This window comes from Carcharodon carcharias, chromosome 4 (assembly GCF_017639515.1).
Source record: "Carcharodon carcharias isolate sCarCar2 chromosome 4, sCarCar2.pri, whole genome shotgun sequence".
Taxonomy (NCBI): Eukaryota; Metazoa; Chordata; class Chondrichthyes; order Lamniformes; family Lamnidae; genus Carcharodon; species Carcharodon carcharias.
The window spans coordinates 185,996,980-186,017,271 of record NC_054470.1 but is presented as its reverse complement, the minus strand read 5'-3'; the positions used below and the strand labels follow the sequence as shown (position 1 = coordinate 186,017,271).

General features: G+C 44.1%; 1 protein-coding gene across 1 annotated transcript in view; it reads left to right on the top strand.

Moving 5' to 3' along the window:
* The first annotated feature begins 1,944 nt into the window (after positions 1-1,944).
* The window catches only part of clcn3 (chloride channel 3), a 185,833-nt gene continuing 167,485 nt past the window's right edge, over positions 1,945-20,292 (top strand). Inside the window, exon 1 of the mRNA XM_041185772.1 lies at positions 1,945-2,015. The gene's annotated coding sequence lies outside the window, so the exon portion shown is untranslated. The remainder of the gene's footprint in view (positions 2,016-20,292) is intronic.

Below are 20,292 nucleotides of genomic sequence, written 5' to 3'. Positions count from 1 at the left end.
TTACTCTGGAGTTAAACTGCCCCGTTCAGTTACTCTGGAGTTAAACTGCCCCGTTCAGTTACTCTGGAGTTAAACTGCCCCGTTCAGTTACTCTGGAACTAAACTGCCCCGTTCAGTTACTCTGAAGTTAAACTGCCCCGTTCAGTTACTCTGGAGTTAAACTGCCCCGTTCAGTTACTCTGGAGTTAAACTGCCCTGTTCAGTTACTCTGGAACTAAACTGCACCGCTCAGTTATTCTGGAGTTAAACTGCCCCGTTCGGTTACTCTGGAACTAAACGCCCCACTCAGTTATTCTGGAATTAAACTGCCCCGTTCGGTTACTCTGGAACTAAACTGCCCTGTTCAGTTACTCTGGAGTTAAACTGCCCTGTTCAGTTACTCTGGAGTTAAACTGCCCTGTTCAATTATTCTGGAGTTAAACTGCCCCGTTCGGTTATTCTGGAACTAAACTGCCCCGTTCGGTTAATCTGGAGTTAAACTGCCCCGTTCGGTTACTCAGGAGTTAAACTGCCCCGTTCGGTTACTCTGGAGTTAAACTAGCCCGTTCGGTTACTCTGGAGTTAAACTAGCCCGTTCGGTTACTCTGGAGTTAAACTGCCCCGTTCGGTTACTCTGGAGTTAAACTGCCCCGTTCAGTTATTCTGGAACTAAACTGCCCCGTTCAGTTAATCTGGAGTTAAACTGCCCCGTTCAGTTACTCTGGAGTTAAACTGCCCCGTTCAGTTACTCTGGAGTTAAACTGCCCCGTTCAGTTACTCTGGAGTTAAACTGCCCCGTTCAGTTACTCTGGAGTTAAACTGCCCCGTTCAGTTACTCTGGAGTTAAACTGCCCCGTTCAGTTACTCTGGAGTTAAACTGCCCCGTTCAGTTACTCTGGAGTTAAACTGCCCCGTTCAGTTACTCTGGAGTTAAACTGCCCCGTTCAGTTACTCTGGAGTTAAACTGCCCCGTTCAGTTACTCTGGAGTTAAACTGCCCCGTTCAGTTACTCTGGAGTTAAACTGCCCCATTCAGTTACTCTGGAACTAAACTGCCCCGTTCAGTTACTCTGAAGTTAAACTGCCCCGTTCAGTTATTCTGGAACTAAGCTGCACTGTTCAGTTACTCTGGAACTAAACTGCACCGCTCAGTTATTCTGGAGTTAAACTGCCCCGTTCGGTTACTCTGGAACTAAACGCCCCACTCAGTTATTCTGGAATTAAACTGCCCCGTTCGGTTACTCTGGAACTAAACTGCCCTGTTCAGTTACTCTGGAACTAAACTGCCCTGTTCAGTTACTCTGGAGTTAAACTGCCCCGTTCGGTTACGCCGGAACTAAGCTGCCCCGTTCAGTTACTCTGGAACTAAACTGCCCTGTTCAGTTACTCTGGAGTTAAACTGCCCTGTTCAGTTACTCTGGAGTTAAACTGCCCTGTTCAGTTACTCTGGAACTAAACTGCCCCACTCAGTTATTCTGGAGTTAAACTGCCCCGTTCAGTTACTCTGGAACGAAATTGCCCCCGTTCGTTTACTCCGGAACTAAATTGCCCCCGTTCGGTTACTCTGGAACTAAACTGCCCCGTTCAGTTACTCTGGAGTTAAACTGCCCCACTCAGTTATTCTGGAGTTAAACTGCCCCGTTCAGTTACTCTGGAACGAAATTGCCCCCGTTCGTTTACTCCGGAACTAAATTGCCCCCGTTCGGTTACTCTGGAACTAAACTGCCCCACTCAGTTACTCTGGAGTTAAACTGCCCCGTTCAGTTACTCTCGAACAAAAGGTCCAATGCTAACTCAAGAAACGACTGTTCTGACCCCACCCCAAACCTCTTGCTGCTGCGCCTGCGTTATTCCGACTCAGAGGAAAGGCGCAATGTGCTTTGCCCATCCCCAGCCAATCATGGGCGGCTCCTTGGAGCTGCGCGGGGCGGGGCGGGGCGGCGCGGGGCGGGGGGAAGCGAGCCTAGTCTCGCGATGTCAGAACGTCAATTGGCCCAGTGTGCTATGACAACAGGAGCCGGGAGGATAATATGCAGAGTAGGTACAGTGCTGAAATGTTGATGGCTGTCCTTTCGTGTGTAAGCAAACATGCCGTGCTGCTTTTATATATATATATATATATATATATTTTTTTTTGTGTGGATGTTCTATTTTAAAACGTGTTGGTGGTTATGCATCAGTCCCTGTTTTTCGTGTCAGCTGGTTTGAGGGGGGCGGGCTAAAGTATTGTGTCTGGGGTGGGGGAGGGGCTGCTGGATGATGGGTGCAGTGGGTGGTAAACGGGCATAGTTTATATCCAGCAGGATTGGCGTTGTACCTTGCACGCAAATGCACCAGCAAAAGGGGAGAAGGCCATCAAGTTTCTCCCCCCGGCCCTCACTAAACCCCACCACTGGGTACAGCTGCATTTCAGAATGATGTTGCTCCTGCTGCATGAATGCAAACTGTAACTGCATTACAGCTAAGGGGGTATCTGTCGTGGCTGAGTATGTTAATTAGTGTAGGGAATCAGTGCTGTCCAAAGCTTGGCCTTTCAGAAATTAAGAAAACAAAATAACGTTGTTCTCTGGTAAGTTCTTCTGAACAATGTTGGGCTGTGTTACAAAATTCAGTAGCTTCCTTTCATCTGTATGTTTAAGGGAAATGTTGAATCAGCTGAGCTACATTAATCATTTTTTTTAAAAAAAGCCTGCATATATAACTGAGTTCTGCATCCTTTGCAGATATTTTTTGTTCATTCATGGGATGTGTGTGTCACTGGCTAGGCCAGCGTTTATTGCCCATCCCTAATTGCTATTGAGAAGTGGGTGGTGAGCTGCCTTTTTGAACCGCTGCAGTCCATGTGGTGCAGGTACACCCACGGTGCCATTAGGGAGGAAGTTCCAGGACAGTGAAGGAACAGTGATATTTTTCCAAGTGAGGATGGTGTGTGACTTGGAGGGAAACTTCCAGGCAGTGGTGTTCTTATGCATGTGCTGCAGTTGTCTTTCAAGATGGTAGCGGTCATGCTGTCTGAAGGTGCTGTCTGAGGAGCCTTGGTGATTTTCTGCAGTGTATCTAAGACCATAAGACATAGGCGCAGAAATTAGGCCATTTGGCCCATCAAGTCTGCTCCGCCATTCAATCATGGCTGATAAGTTTCTCAACCCTATTCTCCCGCCTTCTCTCCGTAACCTTTGATCCCCTTACCGATCAAGAACCTATCTATCTCGGTCTTAAATACACTCAATGACCTGGCCTCCACAGCCTTCTGTGACAATGAATTCCATAGATTCACCACTCTGGCTAAAGAAGTTTCTCCTCATCTCTGTTCTAAAAGGTCTTCCCTTTACTCTGAGGCTGTGACCTTGGTTCCTGGTCTCTCCTGCTAATGGAAACATCTTCCCCATGTCTACTCTATCCAGGCCTTTCAGTATTCTGTAAGTTTCAATCAGATCCCCTCCTCATCCTTCTAAACTCCATCGAGTATAGACCCAGAGTCCTCAAACGTTCCTCATATGTTAAGCCTTTCATTCCTGGGATCATTCTCGTGAACCTCCTCTGGACCCTCTCCAGGGCCAGCACATCCTTCCTGAGATAGAGGGCCCAAAATTGCTCACAATATTCTAAATGTGGTCTGACCAGAGCCTTAAAAAGCCTGAGCAGCACATCCCTGCTTTTATATTCTAGTCCTCTCCAAATCAATGCCAACATTGCAATTGCCTTCCTAATTACCGACTCGACCTGCAAGTTAACCTTAAGAGAATCCTGGACTAGGACTCCCAAGTCCCTTTTGCACTCCAGATTTCTGAATTCTCTCCCCATTTAGAAAATAGTCTATGCCTCTATTCTTCCTACCAAAGTGCATGACCTCATACTTCCCCACGTTTTATTCCATCTGCCACTTCTTTGCCCATTCTCCTAACCTGTCTAAATCCTTCTGCAGCCTCCTCAATACTACATGTCTCTCCACCTATCTTTGTATCATCTACAAACTTCGCCAGAATGCCCTTAGTTCCTTCATCTAGATCACTAATGTATAAAGTGAAAAGTTGTGGTTCCAACACTGACCCCTGCGGAACTCCACTAGTCACCGGCTGCCATCCTGAGAAGGACCCCTACTCTCTGCCTCCTGCCAGACAGCCAATCTTCTATTTGTGCTAGTAACTTGCCTCTAACACCATGGGCTCTTATCTTACTGAGCAGCGTCCTGTGCGGCACCTTGTCAAAGGCCTTCTGGAAGTCCAAGTAGATAACTCTCCTTTGTCTAACCTACTTGTTACCTCCTCAGAGAATTCTAACAGATTTGTCAGGCATGACCTCCCCTTGATTAAACAATGCTGACTTTGCCCTAATTTACCATGCACTTCCAATTATTCTGAAATCTCATCCTTAATAATGGACTCTAAAATCTTACCAACGACTGAGGTCATGCTAATCAGCCTGTAATTTCCTGTCTTTTGCCTCACTCCCTTCTTGAACAGGGGGTTACATTAGCGATTTTCCAGTCCTCTGGGACCCTCCCTGACTCCAGTGTTTCCTGAAAGATTGCCACTAACGCCTCCACTCTCTCTTCAGCTATCTCCTTCAGAACTCTGGGGTGTAATCCGTCTGGTCTAGGTGATTTATCTACCTTCAGAACTTTCAGTTTTCCTAGCACCTTCTCCTTGGTAATGGCCACCATACTCACCTCTGTCCCCCCGACTCTCTTGAACTTTGGGGATGTCACTCATCTTGTAGGTGTATACACTGCTGCCATGGTGCATTGGTTTAGAAGCAGTGAATGTTTGTCGATGGGATGCCAATCAAACAGGCTGCTTTGTCCTGGATAGTGTCAAGCTTCTTGAGTGTCGCTGGATCTGCACTTAGTCCAGTTCAGTTTCTGGTATTGGAAACCCCCAGGATGTTGATAGTGGGATTTAGCGATGGTAATGCCATTGAATGACAAAGGGGTGATGGTTAGATTCTCTGTTGTTGGAGATGGTCATTGCCTGGCATTTGTGTGGCACGAATGTTACTTGACACTTTGTCAGCTCAAGCCTACATATTGTCCAGGTCTTGCTCCATTTGGACATGAACTGCTTCAGTATCTGAGGAGTAAAGAATGGTGCTGAACATTGTGCAATCATCAACGAACAACCCCATTTCTGACCTTATGATGGAATGGAGGTCATTGATAAAACAGCTGAAGATGGCTGGGCCTAGGGCACTACCCTGAGGAACTCCTGTCCTGATCAACAGTGTTATCTGTGCAGGGTATGTGAGATGAGGGAGATCTGTAAAATAATGGAATTTAATCAGGTCTCTTGTGCCATGAGACATGTTCATCCATGCACAGAGCTACTTTTAATATCATTTTCTCCAGATTCCAAAAGGAGTTTGAGGGAGAGGTTGTAGTCATTTGAACTGCACTGAATCAAGCTTCATTTACACTTGACAAGCCACATGCTGGGTGAATTATAATATTCATTTCATTGTCAATCTAAAGAAAACATATCCCTCCAAATGTAACCTGCTGTTATTGCATCTGTTCTCCTGCTTTAAATGATGCAACTTATCCAGAAGGTGAAGGCATGTTTAAGTTTGGAAGCATTTCAGGGGGTTATAGATGTTAATAAAGTCCAACTGACCCCACCCAGTCTAGACGAGAGTACTAAAAGCAGGTTTTGTGCGTGTGACTTTTTAATTGTTAGAATTTAGTTGCTCTCTGGTTGAACATTTTCTAAATTGAAAGTGTCAAGTTTCGTGTTTGATGCTTTTAACTGCAGTGACTTGTAACTTTGTGCTTTTGGCGAATTTGCTGTGCTAAGAGTTGATGGAAATTTGCTTATTTAAAAAAGGTTTCTTGGCTTTAGCAGGTATGATTTGTTGGTCAGGGTCGAGAGCGGGATAGGTGAGATGGTGAAGTTTGGGTGATTCACTTAGACGTAATTAATATAACCAGCAATATTTGGAATAAGATTGTCAATTGTGGGGAGATGGTAATGTCACTGAATCAGTAATCCAGGAGGCCCAGGCTAATGCTCTGGGGACACAGGTTCAAATCCTGCCATGGCAGCTGGTGGAATTTAAATTCAGTCAATAAAAATAAATCTGGAATTGAAAGCTAGTCTCCGTAATGGTGATCATGAAACTATCATCGCTTATTATAAAAACCCATCTGGTTCACTAATGTCCCTTAGGGAAAGAAATCTGTCATCCTATCCCGGTCTGGCCAAATGATTCCGGACTCTCAGCAATGTGGTTGACTCTTAAATGCACTCTGAAATGGTCCAGCAAGCCACTCAGTTCAGGGGTAATTAGGGATGGGCAACATCTGGGCCTTGCAGTGATGTCCACATCCCATGAAAGAATGTTTAAAAAAAAAATTCTCATGGAAGGACTAGTAATGTCATTTTAAAATGAAGCTAATTTGATGATTGAACAATGGCTTGACAGGACAATGAATGGAATGTGCACGTTATAGGAACATATGAACAGGAGTAGCCCATATGGCCCCATGAGCTTGCTCAGCCATTCAACCAGAACATGGCTATCTGAATGCCATTTTCCTGCACTATCCCCATATCCCTTGATACCTTTAATATCCAGAAATTGATCAATCTCTGTCTTGAGCATACTCAATGACTGAGCTTCCACAGCCCTCTGGGGGAGAGAATTCCAAAGATTCTCCACCGAGTGAATAAATTCCTCCTCATCTCAGTCCTAAACGGCCTACCACTTATTCTTTGTCCTCTAGTTCTAGACCCTGCAGCCAGGGGAAACATCCTTCCTGCATCTACCTTGTTATTACCACTTTTCATCAGATTAGATTAATTTTTGAAAAAAAATCTTTAAGTAAAAGCTTGATGGGAAGAAAAGCCACGTTTAAAGTTTACTCTGCGAGAAGTTTGGGACAGAATTTTGAAATTCCACAACCTTACACAGATGGCCATGTGACCACAAATCTATGGTGTATATATGAAACTGTGCACTCACCGATCAATAGCGTTGATATGATGCTAAAGAGGTGCTGGAATGCTTATTGAATGATGGTTGAATGGGCAGAAAAATGACACTGATTTCAACAGGAGCAAATTTGATTTCATGAATTTTGATAAAAACATAAAAAATCATTATTCTTTGGGTGAAAGTTAGATGATGTGAAAGATCAGGGAGATTTGGGGATTTAGGTTCACAAGACCTTTTTGTTTCACCTCAAGTGGATATGATCATACAGAAATACTGAATTTTATAGCAAGGAGTGGAGAATTTAAAAGTCAAAATAGAATGGGGAACCCTGTCTAAAACCTTAGTAAACTGGTATTGGAGTAGTGTGTGCAGTTTGGAGCAGGCACTCAGCAGCACCTAGAGGAGAGTCGAGAGGAGGGCCCTGTGACAGGCACTCAGCAGCACCTAGAGGAGAGTGCGAGAGGAGGGCCCTGTGACAGGCAGTCAGCAGCACCTAGAGGAGATTGAGAGGAAGACCCTGAGCCAGGCAGTCAGCAGCACCTAGAGGAGATTGAGAGAAGGATCCTGAGCCAGGCAGTCAGCAGCACCTAGAAGAGAGTTGAGAGGAGGACCCTGAGCCAGGCAATCAGCAACACTTAGCACCTGCCATTGCAGGAGAAACATAAGTTCATTGGTTGGTGAGAAACTGCTGTAAGGGAGTGTCATCAAGAAGCTGATAATTAGAAAAAACCCCTTTTTAAAAGGGGTTACTTACATTTAAGGAACAAACACAAACAATCGGGAAATAAAGTTGAGGCCAGGTAAAATAAAGTGGCTAAGTAAACCAAAGTAAAATAAAGTTAACACAAGGGAAGTAAATTGAAGCCATGGCACGACAGTTTGGTCATGTGGAATGTGTGTCCTGCAACAAGTGGCAAGTTGTGAATGCTACCAGTGTCCTAGGTGACCACACGTACAGGAAGTGTCACCAAGCAGAGCCTTGAGCTCCAGGTTTTGGAGCTCAAATGGCGGTTGGAGTCACTGCGGCGCATCCATGAGGCTGAGAGCTAAGTGGATAGCACATTCAGAGAGGTGGTCACACTGCAACTTAGGAGCATGGAGGCAGAAAGGGAATGGGTGACCGCCAGGCAGTCCAAGAAAATAAGGCAGAGAGTGCAGGAGTCCCCTGTGGTCTCGGTCATCAATCGGTTTTCCATTTTGGATACTGGTGAGGATGTTGGTTCCTGAGTGCAGCCAGAGCCAAGTTTGTGGCACAACAGGCACCTCTGCTGTACAAGAGGGGAAAAAGAAGAGGGGAAGAGCAGTAGTAATAGGAGATTCGTTAGTCAGGGGAACTGACAGGCGTTTCTGTGGCCTTAGACTTGACTCCAGGATGAGATGTTGCCTCCCTGGTGCCAGATTCAAGGGTGTCATGGGATGGCTGCAGGCCATTCTTCTGTTGCGGGGGGAGGGGGCGGGGGGGGTGATCAGCCAGAGGTCATGGTCATTGTTGGTACCAATGACTTGGGTAGGAAAGGGAATGAGGCCCTGAAAGCAGACTTTAGGAGGCTAGGAAGGAGATTGAAAAACAGGACCTCTAAAGCCATAATTCAGGATTACTCCCAGTCCCACATGCAAGCGAGTATTGAAATAGGAGAATTGAGCGAATAAACACTTGGCTGGAAAGCTAGTGTAGGAGGGAGGGCATCAGATTTCCGAGGCATCTGGATGGGTTCTGGGGAAGTTGTGACCTGCACAAGTGGACGGTCTACACCTGAACAGGACTGGAACGAATATCCTCGCAGGGAAATTTGCCAGTGCTGTTGGGAGGCGGGGTTTAAACTAAATTAGCAGAGGGATGGAAACCTGAGGGCAAATTCAGAGCCAAGAATGGGAGATGGAGAATTAATGAGTGACTCTGAAATACAGAAGCAGCACCAGTTTAAAAAGTGTACAGCAGTGTTAAAAGGTATGTATGTAAATGCAAGGAACATAATAAATAAAGCTGATGTGCTGAGGGCACAGATAGGCACATAGCAGCATGATGTCATCGCTGCAATGGAAACCTGGCTTGAGGAGGGGCAAAAATAGCAGCTCAACATCCCTGGATATAGAGTTTTCAGGCAGGACAGGGAAGGGGGATAAGAAAGGTGGGGGTGTAGCATCATTGGTTAAAGAATCAATTATAGCTGTGAGAAGGGATGATATACCAAATGAAGCATCAAACGAGGCCATATGGGTTGAGCTCAGAAATGAAAAAGGGGCAGCTACACTACTAGGAGTGTACAATAGATCCCCAAATAGTGGAAGGGAGGTTGAAGAGCAAATATGTAGATTTCTGAATGCAAAAACAATAGGGCAGTAATCAACTACCCTAATATCAGTTGGGATATGAACAGTGTGAAGGGCACAGAGGGTGCAAAATTCTTGAATTGCATTCAAGAGAACTTTTTTAGCAAGCACGTAAAAAATATATAAATGACTTAGATAAAGGGATTGAAGGGATGGTTGCCAAATTTGCTGACAACACAAAGGTAGGTAGGAAAGCAACTTCTGTTGAAGGGTCAGTCGGACTCGAAACGTTAAATGCTACCAGACCTGCTGAGTTTTTCCAGGTATTTTTGTTTTTGTTTATGTAGGAAAGCAAGTTGTGAAGAGGACATAAGTAGGCTATTAAAGATATAGATAGATTAAGGCCATAAGACATAGGAGCAGAAATTAGGCCATTTGCCCCATCGAGTCTGCTCCGCCATTCAATCATGGCTGATAAGTTTCTCAACCCCATTCTCCCGCCTTCTCCCCGTAACCTTTGATCCCCATACCAGTCAAGAACCTACCTATCTCGGTCTTAAGTACACTCAATGACCTGGCCTCCACAGCCTTCTGTGACAATGAATTCCATAGATTCACCACTCTCTAGCTAAAGAAGTTTCCCCTCATCTCTGTTCTAAAAGGTCTTCCCTTTACTCTGAGGCTGTGACCTTGGGTCCTAGTCTCTCCTGCTAATGGAAACATCTTCCCCACGTCCACCTCTATCCAGGCCTTTCAGTATTCTGTAAGTTTCAATCAGATCCCCCCTCATCCTTCTAAACTCCATCGAGTATAGACCCAGAGTCCTCAAGCGTTCCTCATATGTTAAGCCTTTCATTCTTGGGATCGTTCTCGTGAACCTCCTCTGGACCCTCTCCAGGGCCAGCACATCCTTCCTGAGATAGAGGGCCCAAAACTGCTCACAATATTCTAAATGTGGTCTGACCAGAGCCTTATAAAGCCTGAGCAGCACATCCCTGCTTTTATATTCTAGTCCTCGCGAAATAAATGCCAACATTGCATTTGCCTTCCTAACTACTGTGTCAACCTGCAAGCTAACCTAAAGAGAATCCTGGGCTAGGACTCCCAAGTCCTTTTGCACTCCAGATTTCTGAATTCTGTCCCCACTTCGAAAATATTCTTCACCAAAGTGCATGACCTCACACTTCCCCACATTGTATTCCATCTGCCACTTCTTTGCCCATTCTCCTAACTTGTCCAAATCCTTCTGCAGCCTCCCAGCCTCTTCAATACTACATGTCCCTCCACCTCTCTTTGTATCATCTGCAAACTTAGCCAGGATGCCCTCAGTTCCTTCATATAGATCATTAATGTATAAAGTGAAAAGTTGTGGTCCCAACACTGACCCCTGCGGAACTCCACTAGTCACCGGCTGCCATCCTGAGAAGGACCCCCTTATCCCCACTCTCTGCCTCCTGCCAGACAGCCAATCTTCTATCCGTGCTAGTACCTTGCCTCTAACACCGTGGGCTCTTATCTTAATGAGCAGCGTCCTGTGTGGCACCTTGTCGAAGGCCTTCTGGAAGTCCAAGTAGATAACATCCATTGGCTCACCTTTGTCTAACCTACTTGTTACCTCCTCAGAGAATTCTAACAGATCTGTCAGGCATGACCTCCCCTTGATTTAAATGATGCTGACTTTGCCCTATTTTACCATGCACTTCCAAGTATTCTGAAATCTCATCCTTAATAATGGACTCTAAAATCTTACCAATGACCGAGGTCAGGCTAATTGCCCTGTAAATTCCCGTCTTTTGCCTCACTCCCTTCTTGAATATGGGGGTTACATTAGCGATTTTCCAGTCTTCTGGGACCATCCATGACTCCAGTGATTCCTGAAAGATTGCCACTAACGCCTCCATTCTCTCTTCAGCTATCTCCTTCAGAACTCTGGGGTGTAATCCATCTGGTCCAGGTGATTTATTCACCTTCAGACCTTTCAGCTTCTCCTTGGTAATGGCCACCATACTCACTTTTGCCCCCCCGACTCGTTTGAACTTTGTGGATGGTACTCGTGTCTTCCACCGTGAAGACTGACGCAAAGTACCTAATCAGTTCCTCCGCCATTTCTTTGTTCCCCACTGCTACTTCTCCAGCGTCATTTTCCAGCGGCCCAATGTCCACTTTTGCTTCTCTCTTACCCTTTATATATCTAAAAAAAACTCTTGCAATCTTCTTTTATATTACTGGCTAATTTACCTTCATATTTAATCTTCTCCCTCCTTATTTCTTTTTTAGTTGTCCTCTGTTGGTCTTTGTCGGCTTCCTAATCCCCTGGTTTACCACTGCTCTTCGCTGCATTGTATGCTTTCTCTTTAGCTTTTGTGCTGTCTCTGACTTCCCTTGTCAGCCATGGTTGCCCCGTCCTCCCTTTAGAATGCTTCTTCTTCCTAGGGATGAATTTTTGCTGTGTTTCCCAAATTACTCCCAGAAACTCCTGCCTTTGCTGTTCCACTGTCTTTCCTGCTAGGCTCATCTCCCAGTCAATTCTGGCCAGCTCCTCCCTCATGTCTCTGTAGTTGCCTTTATTCAACTGTAATACCGTTACATCTGATTCCAACTTTTTCCTCTCAAATTGCAGGGTAAATTCTATCATATTATGGTCACTCCCTCCTAAGGGTTCCTTCACCATAAGGTCCCTTATCAAATCTGCCTCATTACACCATTACACATCACTAAATCTAGAATTGCCTGTTCCTTAGTGGGTTCCACCACAAGTTGCTGCAAAAAAGCCATCTCATAGACATTCCACAAATTCCTTTTCTTGGGATCCACTACCAACCTGATTTTCCCAGTCTACCTGCATATTGAAATCCCCCATGATCACTGTAACCTTGCCTTTCTTACACGCCTTTTCTATCTCCTGGTGTATCTTGTGCCCCACATCCTGGCTACTGTTCGGAGGCCTGTACATAACTCCCATTATGGTTTTTTTTACCTTTGCGGTTCCTCAACTCTACCCACACAGATTCTACATCATCTGACCCTAAGTCATTTCTTGCTATCAATTTAATTTCTTTTCTTACTAACAAAGCAACCCCACCCCCTCTGCCAACCTGCCTTTCTTTTTGATAGGATGTATATCCTTGGATATTTAGCTCCCAGTCCTGATCCCCTTGCAGCCATGTCTCCGTGATGCCCACCACATCATACCTGCCAATTTCAATCTGCGCCACAAGCTCATTTACCTTATTTCGTACACTGCGTGCATTCAGATACAACACCTTCAGTCCTGTATTTTCCGTCCCCTTTCTCATTGTCGTCCCTTTATCTGATGTGCTTGAAGTTAGATTCCTAGCCCTTTCCAAACACTCTGTCCTATTTTGTGTTCTAGGGACTTTAATAGCCTCTCCTGAGCTCTCCTTTCTTTTCAGTTTTTTCATAATTTTCCATGAAGTTGAATCCACCCCCCCCACACACTAAGCTGCTGCTTTGTTTCCCATTAGTCATACTTCTTGGAGTTTTATCTTCCCCCCCACCCCTTTCTAGTTTAAAGTCCTGTTGACCACCCTATTTACCCTTTTCGCTAGAACATTGGTCCCAGATCGGTTCAGGTGGAGACCGTCCCAACGGTACAGATCCCTCCTGTTCCAATCCTGATGCCAATGCCCCATGAAATGGAACCCCTCTTTCCCGCACCACTCCTTTTGCCACATGTTTACTTCCCTTATTCTCACATCATTAAGTAAATGGGCAAAAGTCTGGCAAATGGAGTATAACGTGGGAAAAGGTGAAATTGTCCATTTTGGCAGGAAGAGTAATAAAGAAGCATATTATCTAAATGAGAGATTGCAGAGCACTGAGGTACAGAGAGACCTGGGTGTCCTAGTGCATGAATCACAAAAGGCTCATTTGCAAGTACAACAACTAATTAGGAAAGCTAATAGAATGTTATCATTTATTGTGAGGGGAATTGAACACAAAGGAAGGGAAGTTATGCTTCAGTCGTACAGGGCACTAGTGAGACCACATCTGGAGTACTATGTACAGTATTGGTCATGTTATTTAAGGAAGTATGTAAATGCATTGGAAGCAATTCAGAGGAGATTTACCAGACTAATATGAGGAATGGATGGGTTGTCTTATGAAGAAAGCTTGTTCGGACTCGGCTTGTGTCCTTTGGAGTTTAGAAGAGTAAGAGATAACTTGATTGAAACATATAAGATCGTGATGGGTCTTGATAGGGTGGACGTGGAGAGGATGTTTCCTCTTGTGGGAGAATCTAGAACTAGGGGTCACTGTTTAAAAATAAGGGGTCGCCCATTTAAAACAGATGAGGCAAATATTTTTCACTCAGGGCTGTGAGCCTTTGGAACTATATTCCTGACAAGGTGGTGGAAGCAGAGTCTTTGAATGTTTTTGAGGCAGAGGTGCATAGATTCTTGGTAATCAAGGGGGTTGATAGGTTATTGGGGATAGGTGGGATGCAGATTTCCGGTTACAATCAGATCAGCCATGATCTTATTAAATGACAGAGCAGGCTCGAGGGTCTGAATGACCTACTCCTGCGTATGCTTGTACGCAAGTACAACGAGAGGGGGCGCAGTTCTACATTTAGTCTTAGGAACTGAAGCTGGGCAAGTGGATGAAATAGCAGTGGGGGGACCATTTTGGAGATAGTGACCATAATATAGTTAGATTTAACATTATTATGGAAAAGATAGAACAGGATTAAAAGTTCTAAATTTGAGGCAGACAAATTTTACAAAGCTGAGAAGTGAGCTGGCTAGAATGGATTGGATACAGATACTAGAAGGGAAACTGTGTCAGATCAGTGGGAAACATTCTACGGGCAGAGTGTAGATGTCCCCACAAAGAAAAAGGGTGGTTCTGCCAAATCTAGAACCACCTGGTTGTCTAGAAACATACAGGCCAAGATAAAGCAGAAAAAGAAAACTTATGACAGAAATGACTTAATACTGTAGAAAGCCTAGAGGAGTATAGAAAGTACAGGGGTGAAGAAAAAATGGAAATTAGGAAAGCAAAGAGAGGATACAAAAAATTATTGGCAGGTAAAATCAAAGAAAATCCTAAATGCAATAAGCACAGTTTGTAAAGCCTGAGTTATTTAAAATCCCAGAGGGAAACTTTAAACAACTGTCATAACCTATATTTTCAATTGGTATGTTTTGAGCTGCAGCTCTAAATTCAGGAATAAGACCACCAGTTCTCAAGAGGTTTTTATATCAAACTAAATGAAACATTTATTAATTTACAGCAAATTAAACACATACACATGGCTACAAATTACTACTGTCATAAGTTTTTAACAAATTCTCAAATTAATCTCCACTAAGCTAACAATAACTAATAGACTTAACCAGACACAAGCAAAGCACTTTCACCTTACGAATTCAAAATGAGGCTCCTTTCAATTTGATTCCTTTGCAGACAATTGTAGGCTCACAGGCTTTGATCTTACGTGCCTCTGCTTTGCACACACAAACTCCCTTCTGTTATACTCAGCTCTTCCCTTTGAATGTAAATTCTTATTGTGTCACCAGGCCCTTTGAACACATTTTGTAGTACCAGTTTTATTAGTAATATAAACATTACTTGGTGTCTCCTAGCTAGGTGCAAGATTTCATTCTCACTCTTGAATGTGCTACTGAATAAAATGCAAATACCTTCTATCTCTGTTTACATCTCAAAACTCCAATACATCAAAGCACCCAGACTAGCTGGCTTTAATCCAATTAATACACACACAGACTAAACTCTATTTAAATTTTTTTCCCAATAACATTATATACATTAATATCTCTTCCTGTCCCACAGTGAGAGAAGTAGTACTGGAGGGACTGGCATCCTTGAAGGTAGGTAAATCACCAGGGCTAGATGGATTGTATCCCAGGCTGTTGAAGGAAGCCAGGGAGGAAATAGCTGATGCTCTGAGAATCATTTTTGAATCCTCACTAGATACAGGGGAGGTCCCCAGAGGATTGGAGGTCTGCAAGCATTGCACCATTATTTAAAAAGGATGTGAGGGATAGGCCATAAAATTAAAGCCCCGCCAGCCTGACTTTGGTGGTGGGCAAATTATTGGAAAGAATTCTGAGAGACAGGCTAAGTTGTCACTTAGAAAGACATGGATTTATCAGGGATAGTCAGCATGGTTTTGTTAGCTATCTTACTAACTTAATAGAAATTTTTGAGAAAGTAACAAAGAGGATTGATGAGGGAAGTGCAGTGGATGTTGTCTACATAGATTTCAGTAAGGAATTTGACAAGGTCCCACATGGCAGATTGGCCAGGAAAGTGAGATCTCATGGGATACAGGGGAAGGTGGTCGGTTGGATCCAAAATTGGCTCAGTGACAGGAAGCAAAAGGTAATGGTTAATGGATATTTTTGCAGATGGACAATGGTTTCCAGTGGTGTTCCACAGGGCACAGTGTTGGGGCCCTTGCTGTTTATTGTATATATTAATCATTTAGACTTAAATGTGGGAGGCATGATTGGGAAATACGCAGATGACACAAAAGTTGATTGTGATATCAATAGCTTGGTCGCGTGAGCGAAGAAGTGGCATATGGATTTCAATCAGGAAAAGTATGAGGTAATGCATTTGGGGAGGGCAAATAAAGTAAAGGAATACTCAATAAATGGGAAGTTAGTGAGAGACCTTGGAGTGCATGTCCACAGGCCCTTGAAGGTGGCAGGACAGGTGGACAAAGTGGTCAGGAAAGCATATGGAATGCTTTCCTTTATTGGGCGAATTATTGAATACAAAAGCAGGGATGTAATGATGGAACTGTTTAAAATGCTGGTTTGGCCACAGCTGGAATTTTGAGTACAGTTCTAGCCAGCACATTACTGGAAGGGCATAATTGCTGTGGAGAGAGTGCAGAGGAGATTTCAACAACGTTGCCAGGGCTTGAAAATTGTAGCTACGAGGAAAGATTGGATAGGCTAGGGTTGTTTTCCTTAGAACAGAGGAGGCCAAGGGGTGACCCAATTGAGGTGTACAAAACTATGAGGGGCCTAGACAGGGAAGACAGGAAAGACTTGTTTCTACTAGATGATGGGGTCAATTGCCAGGGGGCAGAGATTTAAGGTGATTGATAGAAGGATTAAAGGAAACATGAGGAAAAACCTTTTCATCCAGACGGTGGCGGGCGTCAGGAATTCACTGCCTAAGTTGGTGGTTGGGGCTGAAATGCTCAACTCATTTAAAAGGTACCTGGATTTGCATCTGAAGTGCTGTAATGTGCAAGGCTACAGACCAGGCGCTGGAAAGAGGGATTAAAATGAGCAGTTTCTTTTTCTCTCTTTGTGGCCGGCGTAGACATGATGGACTGAATGACCTCTTTCTGCATCATAACTTTTCTATGGTTCTATTGAGGCAATAGAGAGGGTACATTACAGGGTACAGCTCTGAAGAAGTCATAAGGACTATTTCTCTCTCCGCAGATGCTGCCAGACTGGCTGAGTTTTTCAGCATTTTCTGTTTTTATTTCAGATTTCCAGCATACACAGTATTTTTTTTTTATTTTAGGATACATTATAGGTTCATTACGATGATGCATCGTATAAGGAAGCAGAGGAACAGGGGAGTTATATAGTCTCAAGCCTGTTGTGTGATTCAGGATTATGTCTGATCTGTGAACTGATTCACTAAAGAGCTTTAGTTAATAAATATCTATCAAGCTCAGTTTTAAGATTAACAATTGATCTAACAATTGCTAATCTAACATCAATTGCTGTTGGTGGAAGAGAGTTGCAAACTTCTACCACCCCTGGTGTATAGAAGTGTTTCCTAATTTCAAACCCGAAAGGTCTGGCTCGAATTTTTATACCTCTAGTCATAGACTTCCCAATCAGCAGAACTAGTTTCTCGTAATCTAAAACAAAAACAGAAATACCTGGAAAAACTCAGCAGGTCTGGCAGCATCGGCGAAGGACAAAGTTGACGTTTCGAGTCCTCATGACCCTTCAACAGAACTAAGTAAAAATAGGAGCGCGGTGAAATATAAGCTGGTTTAAGGTGGGAGGGGGTGGGGGGAGAAGTGGGGGTTGGGTGGTGGTGGTTGTAGTAGGGACAAACAAGCAGTGATAGGAGCAGATAACCAAAAGATGTCACAGACAAAAGAACAAAGATGTGTTGAAGGTGGTGATATTATCTAAAAGAATGTGCTAATTAAGAATGGATAGCAGGACACACAAGGTACAGCTCTAGTTGGGGGGGGGGTGGGGTGAAATAAGACTAAAAGGGCATAAAAGGTATAGATTTAAAAATAATGGAAATAGGTGGGAAAAGAAAAATCTATATAAATTATTGGAAAAAACAAAAGGGAGGGAGAAGACATGGAAAGGGGGTGGGGCTGGAGGAGGGAGTTCAAGATCTAAAGTTGTTGAACTCAATATTCAGTCTGGAAGGCTGTAAAGTGCCTAGTCGGAAGATGAGGTGCTGTTCCTCCAGTTTGTGTTGAGCTTCACTGGAACAATGCAGCAAGCCAAGGACAGACTTGTGGGCAAGAGAGCAGGGTGAAGTGTTAAAATGGGAAGCGACAGGGAGGTCTGGGTCATTCTTGTGGACAGAGCGAAGGTGTTCTGAAAAGCGGTCGCGGATGATCCTTTGAATGCGGAGGCTGGTGAGGTGATAAGTTAGGACAAGGGAGACCCTATCATGGTTCTGGGAGGGAGGAGAAGGTGTGAGGGCGGATGCGTGGGAGATCATCCTCCGCCATTTCCGCCAACTCCAGCGTGATGCCACCACCAAACACATCTTCCCTTCAGCAGCGGCCCCCCCCCCCCCCCACCCCGGCGGCATTCCATAGGGATCGTACCCTCCGTGACACCCTGGTCCACTCCTCCATCACCCTCTACTCCTCAACCCCCACCTATGGCACCTCCCCATGCATATGCAAAATATGCAACATCTACCCCTTCACTTCCTCTCTCCTCGCCATCCAAGGGCCCAAACACTCCTTTCAAGTGAAGCAGCATTTCACTTGCATTTCCCCAACTTAGTCTACTGCATCCGTTGCTCCCAATGCGGTTTCCTCTACATTGGAGAGACCAAATGCAGACTGGGTGACGGCTTTGCAGAACACCTTCGGTCTATCCGCAAGAATGACCCAGACCTCCCTGTCGCTTCCCATTTTAACACTTCACCCTGCTCTCTTGCCCACAAGTCTGTCCTTGGCTTGCTGCATTGTTCCAGTGAAGCTCAACACAAACTGGAGGAACAGCACCTTATCTTCCGACTAGGCACTTTACAGCCTTCTGGACTGAATATTGAGTTCAACAACTTTAGATCTTGAACTCCCTCCTCCATCCCCACCCCCTTTCCATTTCTTCCCCCTCCCTTTTGTTTTTTCCAATAATTTATATAAATTTTTCTTTTCCCACCTATTTCCATTATTTTTAAATCTATACCTTTTATGCCCTTTTAGTCTTATTTCACCCCACCCCCCCACTAGAGCTATCGGTACCTTGTGTGTTCTGCTATCCATTCTTAATTAGCACATTCTTTTAGATAATATCACCACCTTCAACACCTCTTTGTTCTTTTATCTGTGACATCTTTTGGTTATCTGCTCCTATCACTGCTTGCTTGTCCCTACAACCTTAAACCAGCTTATATTTCACCCCGCTCCTATTTTTACTTAGTTCTGTTGAAGGGTCATGAGGACTCGAAACATCAACTTTGTTCTTCTTTGCCGATGCTGCCAGACCTGCTGAGTTTTTCCAGGTATTTCTGTTTTTGTTTTGGATTTCCAGCATCCGTAGTTTTTTGTTTTTATTCTCGTAATCTGCCCTGTCTCTTACCCTTAATTAAACCCCTTCCATCATTGTCATCAGCTCTTATTTATTTTGCACCCAAAGGTCACAATAAAAGGAGGCACCTAAAAATTACAATATTAACAAAAAGTAACATTCTCATTTTCACTGTTCATTACCACAAACAAAAGATCGAAACAGCGGTCGATAAAAACATGTAATCTTCAGTTCAGCTGTTCCTTTCCCAGCAATTCAAGTTGCGATGTATTTAATTGTCAGATAACAACAGGTGGAGGGTGTGGAAAGTCCACAGGACAGGGAACAATTCATTTCAGAGAACAGTCTCAAAGGTCAGTGGATACAATTTAACTACCGCAATAACATGATGCAAAACTTGGCAGAAATCGGGAAGCTTGAAGTTACTGCCAGAGCACTGAGTTGTGTTAGACCATGAGGCCTTGCAATCTGTAAGAAGTAAGCTGATGTGTTCCCAGCTATCTCATAGGTGGATAAATGCAATTTCTCCATCAATCACGGTGGCAAGTAATAGAATTCTGAGTTAGAGTTTCTGTTTCATCCCAGTTGTTCTCATAGAATGACGGTCTGAGGATACAATGAACTAAAAATAGCCCCTGAAAATGGGTGCGGAATTTCCAATGCAGAATTCACATGCAATCATTAAAATTAATGCAGGCAGTGTGCAAACTCGGTGCTGCCTACTAATTTAAAGCATTGTGATGTGTAGCCCAGTTTTGAACAAAGGAAGATTTGGAAAAATTGGGTTTGTTTTCTTCAGAACAGAAGGGATTAAAGGGTGATTTGATGGTGGGGCAGAGATTGATTGTTATGATTAGCCAGTAAATCCAGTATCATACCATGTGTCTACCAGGATGATTGAAGGCAAACTAGATGGACTCTGGTCTTTTTACATTTAGCAATTCCTTTCAAGCAGATAGAAACAGTCATTTCTGGATTCTGGAATTTTCTGGATAATAGACGTTAGAATGTCTAACCACAAGTGTGTGAACCAGATAACACTGTAGATATATTAACCTGAAACAGAAAACAATGATAAAACATTACAAAGCTAACATCTGGGAGCTTGTGCCAAAATTTGGAGAGCTATCTCAGAGTAGTCAAGCAACAGCCTGACGTAGTCATACTCACCGAATTATACCTTACAGACAATGTCCCAGACAGCACCATCACCATCGCTGGGTATATCTCACATTGGCAGGCCAGACCCACCAGAAGTGGTGGTATACAATCAGGAGGGAGTTGCCCTGGGAGTCCTCAACATCGACTCCGGACCCCATAAAGTCTCATGGATCAGGTCAAACATGGGCAAC